The sequence below is a fragment of the Phyllostomus hastatus genome, unplaced genomic scaffold (assembly GCF_019186645.2).
Source record: "Phyllostomus hastatus isolate PE091 unplaced genomic scaffold, TTU_PhHast_1.1 phas_scaffold_39, whole genome shotgun sequence".
In the NCBI taxonomy this organism is placed as follows: Eukaryota; Metazoa; Chordata; class Mammalia; order Chiroptera; family Phyllostomidae; genus Phyllostomus; species Phyllostomus hastatus.
In genome coordinates this window covers 8,264,377-8,271,004 of record NW_025334028.1, presented here as the reverse complement: position 1 = coordinate 8,271,004, position 6,628 = coordinate 8,264,377, and the positions used below count along the sequence as shown (strand labels likewise).

Below are 6,628 nucleotides of genomic sequence, written 5' to 3'. Positions count from 1 at the left end.
GCTCATTGTGAGCTCATTGAGCTTCCTGATGATCATTGCTTTGAACTCAATATCTGATAGTTGAATTGCCTCTATTTCATTTAGCATTCTTTCTGAGGCTTCCTCTTTTCCTTTCATTTGGGGATTGTTTCTTTGTCATCCCATTGTTTGTGAGACTCTTCTTGTTAGCCTCAGCTTCTTGTATTGATCTGTTCTGGCTCCCTGGGTTTGTGGTGTGAACTTCTTTAGTAGAATAGCAGTGAGTTTCAGTGGTGCAGTTTTCTTGATCTCCCTAGCTCACTGGTCTTGGGCTGTCATTTAAGTTGGCTTTGTGTTTGCCTTTTGGGTTTTGATTGTTGTTGAGTCTTTCTTTGGTGGTTCCTTCCCACCAGCTGGTTAAATGAGGGTCACTCTGTCCACCCCCTCCTGTATTTTGTTGTGCTGGTGAGGGCAGGTTGTGTTGAAGCTGGTTCTTCCATGTGTATGTTTATAAGGTTTAAAGAATTCTCTCTTGCTCTTGTTCAGTTGTTTGTATTGGGTACTGTCTCTACTGTTTAGTTGTATTTCCAGATAGGTCCTGGATTGAGGTTTGTGTGGTTACGACTCCCTCCTTCACCTTCTTCTGTTTTTATCTGTTAGTGGTTCCTTTGTTGGGTTTCCTCTTCCAGTGGGTATCCTGGTGTTCACCACCTCCACCTATTCTTTTTTGTCATCAGTTGGAGGGGGGAAGGCAAAATGGTTTAAGACAGCAACAGAGAATTCTATGCTATTTACAGTAGTAGCAAGTATGGAAGAGATAGGAGATCCTTTGACTATGTATAGTGTTAACCGTGATCTTCCACCCAGCTAGCTGATTTTTAGAAAGGATGGAAAGAAGATAAGACTCTTATTGGGGAAGGAAGGATTGTGCGTTGGATCTATAAAGCAGGGAGATTGTGGGAGGTCAGATTCTGAGGTAGAGGTGAGAGTAAAGAATAGTGAATACGTGTAGTGTGTGAGAGAATAGTTAACCACTACAGTAATAGAGTTCAGGAAACTTTGAAATGGGCTAAGGCCTGGGGTGGGGGGGTGTTGTGAAGTAATTACAATTGCATGGAACAGCAGTTATTTACAATAATATCATGGCAACAATCATATGACAGAATCTATGAGATCTAGGTAACAAGAATAGGGAGTACAGAACCTCGAGTAGTGTGCTAATGGGACACAGGTGAGGTGAAGGACAGTGGATTAGCAATACAGTATGGAAAGAGATATCAGGGGAAAGCTGTCAGGTCATACAATATAGCCAGCCTAGCAAAGCAGACTATACAAAAAGAAGAGGGATACAAAAATAGTATTTAAAAAAGATGTAAGAATACTGGAAAAATAATAATAATACAAATATGCAATAACTTGCAGGTTCTCTGTAATAGCAGAGTGAAATTTATCTCACTGTCCCAGTTGTTGTGATGTCCCTTCTTTGGATTCAACTTTGGTCTTTTCACAGATCCAGGATTTTGTCTCACTTGTAGGTATTTAGAAAAAATTTAAAAAAGTAAAAATAGAAAAGGCAGAAGAAGGAAGGAAGAAGAGATGAAATTGAAGGACAGGAAGGAGGAAGGAATAAAACAAGAAATCAGAAAATAGAGGAAAAAGAAATCAAAAGAGAATAAAAGCAATAAAAATTACAAAATTAAAAATTGTTAAAAAAAATAGAATCAGATTAAAAAGTGTCTTGGTTTCAAAGTGGCCAAACCGGTTTTTCTGGTCTTGCTGGTTGCGGCAGGCTGAGGGGTGATTGATATGGCTTTTCTTTCTTGGCCAGCAGAGCTCATACTGGCTCCTCAGCCTTGCACCCTGGGTGTGGGAATCAGGTCTTTCCCCAGGGTTACTGCTGTGGACTGGGGTGCAGGGACGCTCTCCCTGCACTCGCGCCACGCCTGGGTGGCAGGGATGATGGAGCAACTGATAACTTCAGGAGAATTCCCCAAACAGTGTCTGTCTATTCACTCCTTCCTCTTGAGAAATTCCTCCTGTTCAAGCCTTCCGCTCCCCACAGTGGCCTGGTTTCTCCCACTGCCAAACGCTCCAGCCAGACCAGTGACTGTGGGAGTCCGGGCTTGCTGTGCAATCTAGCCTCTCGGTGTCTATAGCCTCCAATGGTGCTCACAGCCCTTGTGTGTTTGCTAGCACCTGGATTCCTCCCAGTGCTGCTCATGACTTTTTTGGCTGGGGAGGGAGCAGTTGCCCAGGCTCTCTCCCAAGGACCCTGTGGCAAACCCAGCAGCGGGCCCTGGGCCTGGGGCTGCAGCCCCCAGACCACATGCTGGTCCCTGGGACCCTACCTTGTTGCAGCACTCTTCTTAGGGTCCAGTTTTTTGGTTCTGCCACAATCCTTGGTTCCCTATTTTCAAAAATGCTGAAGTATGTTGGTTGCTTGCTTCTCTACTCCATAGATCGGTCAGGATTTTCTCCCCTGAGCAGAGGGAAGCCGAATCTGCTCCTTCCTACTCCAATGCCATCTTAGCCCCCTACCTCACCATATTTTTAGAAATAGATGATGAATAAACATATAATTACACTTTCCCCCCTTGGTTGATTAACACAGATCTAGCTATTATGAGTTCAAATTCTTATATGTGGGCCACAACATATTCCATGGGCTTACGATTGCCTATGGGATAAAATGGATCAAGGACAATGATTTTTATGAACTTTAATAACTCCTCTCTCTGTCCACCCTCAATGAAACACAACCTTGGACTAACCCTCTCCAATTATTTGAACAAATCAAAAGAAATCTCCCAGGAGGCATAGCAGATGGAGATGAATATTTCTTGGGACATCCTCTTTTACCCTGGTGGGGAGTGACAGCCCGCCAACATGTCCTATGGAATTTCTCTAAATAACTAATGATTATAGTTCATGGAACTGCTGTTTCAATTGCCAACCTACAGGAATCTTTGGATTCTTTAGCTGAAATAGTATTAAGACAATTGCATTGAATTAGATTATATCTTAGCCAGACATGGGTATGTTTGCATGACTATTAATTCTTCTTGTTGTACTTATATCAGTGTCTCTTCCTAGGTAGAAACCAGTGTTTCCAAGATTTGTCAACAAGCTACACAGATGCAACTGACATTGGGTCACCATATCCCTCTACTTAAAAGGATGAGTGAAGGAATCACAGATTGGTTTTCTTCTTTATTTTTATGAATACCAAATAAAATCAAGTCTGTTTTAGGAGGAATCCTAAAACTCGCATTACCTATATTTCTTACTGTCCTTTTGATATATTGTTTAATTAAAATAATTGTTGCTGCCTTAACAAAATTGGGAAGACATATCTAAGCCCTTAGAAACACCTCTATTTGATGCTAAGAGCCTTGCTTCTAATCAAGAGCTTTCATTCCACAGCAAATTAAAAGAAACTACTCTTTAAAAGGTACCATAGAAATGGAGTGATAATTGACAGTTGGGAGTTGTATCAGTGATTGGAAAAAAATACTAATCAAGTAATAATTATAGAATAGGTTCTACTAACAGACTCATAGAAAAATCATGTAGTAAAAGCTTCCTTATGAGTAATTGATAGATATCAGCAGTTGCAGTTTCTGCCTGACCAAGGAATGACTGACTGCAAGAACTGGACAAACATTAGCAATTCATGTCACAACCAACAAAAACATTCCCTGCATGTCCTGCTCCTAAACATGAGAAGTAAAACTAGAGACAGAGCCATGAAACTGCATGATGACACTATCAGAAGATAAAAATAAGACTACCTGAGAGCAGAGCTGAGAAATTGCACATCACCAAAATTTCTTTAGCTGACTCCTACCTTCCCATACTTCCCCTATATAACATAGACAGGATGCCTGAGATGCTAAAATGGCTTTGGAGGCACCAGGCTGCCAACTTATCAGGTTGTCAACTTCTGAACAAACCCATTTCCTTCTCAACCAGAACCTGCCTCATGAGTTTGGTTTTCATGGAAGTGGGCATTTAAACATGCAGTTCATTTTCCCAGTTTCAATAACTGGCATCGAGGGAACAGAGGAAGCCTTATGTCCTCTCCAACGAACATGGTAGAATATTAGCCTGATCTGGGTGTCAGAGGAGTGAACCAACTCAGCACTCATGGAATCTGGCACTGCCAGGATGTAACTGAATGTGAGGTATGCGTGTGTGCAGGGAATAAGCCCTCTGGCCTATAAATCTTGAAGGGTGACTTCTGAAGACCTGACGGGGAGAACAGGTGAAAAAAAGCACCCAGGTAATTTATTTCTTACAACATATTAGTGGCCGGACTCACCTAAAACTAGAAGGTTTTATAGTAACAGAGATGGATAAGATTAAACTTTCAAACCAGAGTTTCCTGGTCAAATAAACACCAACCCCAAGCTGAGGACTTCTTTTTTACCTTTAGCAATTTATTATGCAAAGCAACATAAGCACAGCAAAGGAGAGCCATTATCCTTTAGGACAGCAATTTTCAAACTATGCTGCAAGAATTTTTAAAACATGCAATACCTGACTATTTAGGGACACTGACCTCTTTTCCCTTAGATTGTAAAATAAAAAAAAATGACAACAGCCAACAAAACAATAGCCCTCCAGTGTGAACACCCTGTCTTGAACCATAAATATATAGGTCATATAATAAACTTGTATATTATTGGTAACATTGCACAATAAGGTTGCATCTAATTGGTAATTCTTGGTACCAGAAATGCTTACATACAAGTACAGGTACTTGATTTTTTAAAAAGTCACTTTGAAGCAAAATGGGTTGGTAATTACTGCTTTTTTGTAAATCAATCAAAATTATATTTATTTTTGTCAGATTGACAAAAATATAGTATATATTTTTGGTATGCCACAGAATTTTAGTAATTAATTCATGTGTGTGGGCTGCCTGCTTCTCCACCGCTACCTGAGCACCACTGGTCAGCTGGCCTTGTCAGGAGCCAGAGGTGGCAGCTGCCCCTCTGGCAGCAATGACTTGCAGTGGTGCTTCTCACAGGTCAAGGGTACCATCGTTGAGGACATGGTGATCATCATCTCAACTGTTGAACTACTCCAGGGATCTTCTTGCTACAGTAGACAAGGGTGGCAGAGTTGTTATTTTTCCACAGGAACAAAAGAACAAAAGCCACCCTCATTCTAGGGGAGAATATAATGTTTACAGTATCTTTCAAAGTCATGAACCAGAGTTTGACTATTTGAAAAGTCTAGAAATTGAGGGAAAAATTAATAAAATTAGGTGGTTACCACAACAGAATGCTGCTCATTTTCTACTCTCTACAAATTGATTAAACTATTAAATTATGGAAATTAAGTGAACGGGATAAAAGAGCAGAAGGTTATAACTTGAAAGTTGGACAGGCGACTTCAAGACCCAATTAGAATCACAGCACTGTGGGTCCCAATATTGAAGCCCATGGAGCTTGTGGTAGAAGCAAATCCACAACAAGTTTTTGCAAATGCTCACACATACCACTCTATTTCTGTAAAGAGTGATCATGAAATGTATCTTTCTGCAGATGACCTGAGGATTAATCTGTGGCATTTGGAGATCACAGACAGAAGCTTCAACGTCATGGACATGAAGCCCTCGGACATGGAGGAGCAGATGGACGTGATCACAGCAGTGGAGTTCCACCTGCAGCAGTGCAATGTGTTCATGTATAGTAGCAGCAAGGACAATGTCTGCCTGTGTGACATGCGCTCCTTGGCCCTGTGGGACAGGCACTCCAAGATTTTTGAAGAACCTGACGATCCCAGCAGTAGGTCTTCCTTCTCAAAAATCATTTCCTCCATCTCCGATGTGAAATTCAGTCACAGTGGTTGGTACACGATGACCCGAACTCCCTGTTGGTAAAGGGCTGGGACCTCAACATGGAGAGCCGGCCCATGCTAACCCTATCAGGTCCACGAGTACCTTCGAAGCAAACTGTGCTCTCTATGTGAGAATGACTGCACCTTTGACGAATATGAGTGCTGCAGGAATGGGCCAGACAGTGGGATTATGATGGGGTCCTACAACAACTTCTTTAGGATGTTTGACAGAGGCACACAGAGGGACATGACCCTGGAAGTTTCCAGAGAGAACAGCAAGCCTCACACCAGCCTGAAGCCTCAGAGAGTGTGTCCAGTTGGGAAGAGGAAGAAGGATGAGATCAGTGTGGACAGTCTGGACTTTAGTAAGAAGATTTTGCACATGGCTTGGCACACCCTGCCAACAACAGCATCGCCATGGCTGCAACCAATAACCTGTACAAATTTCAGAACAAGGTCAACTAAGAAGTATGCAGATGGCATCTTGACTTGCATGGCTAAGCCAGTGGTTTCTGTCTGGGGAGGGGTGTCCTTCCTGTCTGTGGGGTGCAGAGGTGCACACCCTGTTCCCTGTCTAGACAGGAGCCTGTGCCCACGCCTCTGGGGCACCGTGCGAGTCACTGTGCAAGTGGAGCGCCCACTCAGGGCAGACTGATGGACAGAGCTCACTAAGGCCATTGCTCACAATAAATGTCTTTACTAAAATCTGAGCTGTCCTTTTGAGTTTATCGACCAAAACATGACACCCAACAGGACACTTGTCCCATGTCTCTCATCCCTCTGCTGGCTGGGCCCTCAGGTGCAACTGTGCAGACCTCCTGGG

General features: G+C 42.5%; 1 pseudogene; it reads left to right on the top strand.

The window, feature by feature from the left end:
- The first annotated feature begins 4,867 nt into the window (after positions 1-4,867).
- LOC123806725 lies at positions 4,868-6,270 on the top strand (annotated as a pseudogene).
- Positions 6,271-6,628: the final 358 nt, after the last annotated feature.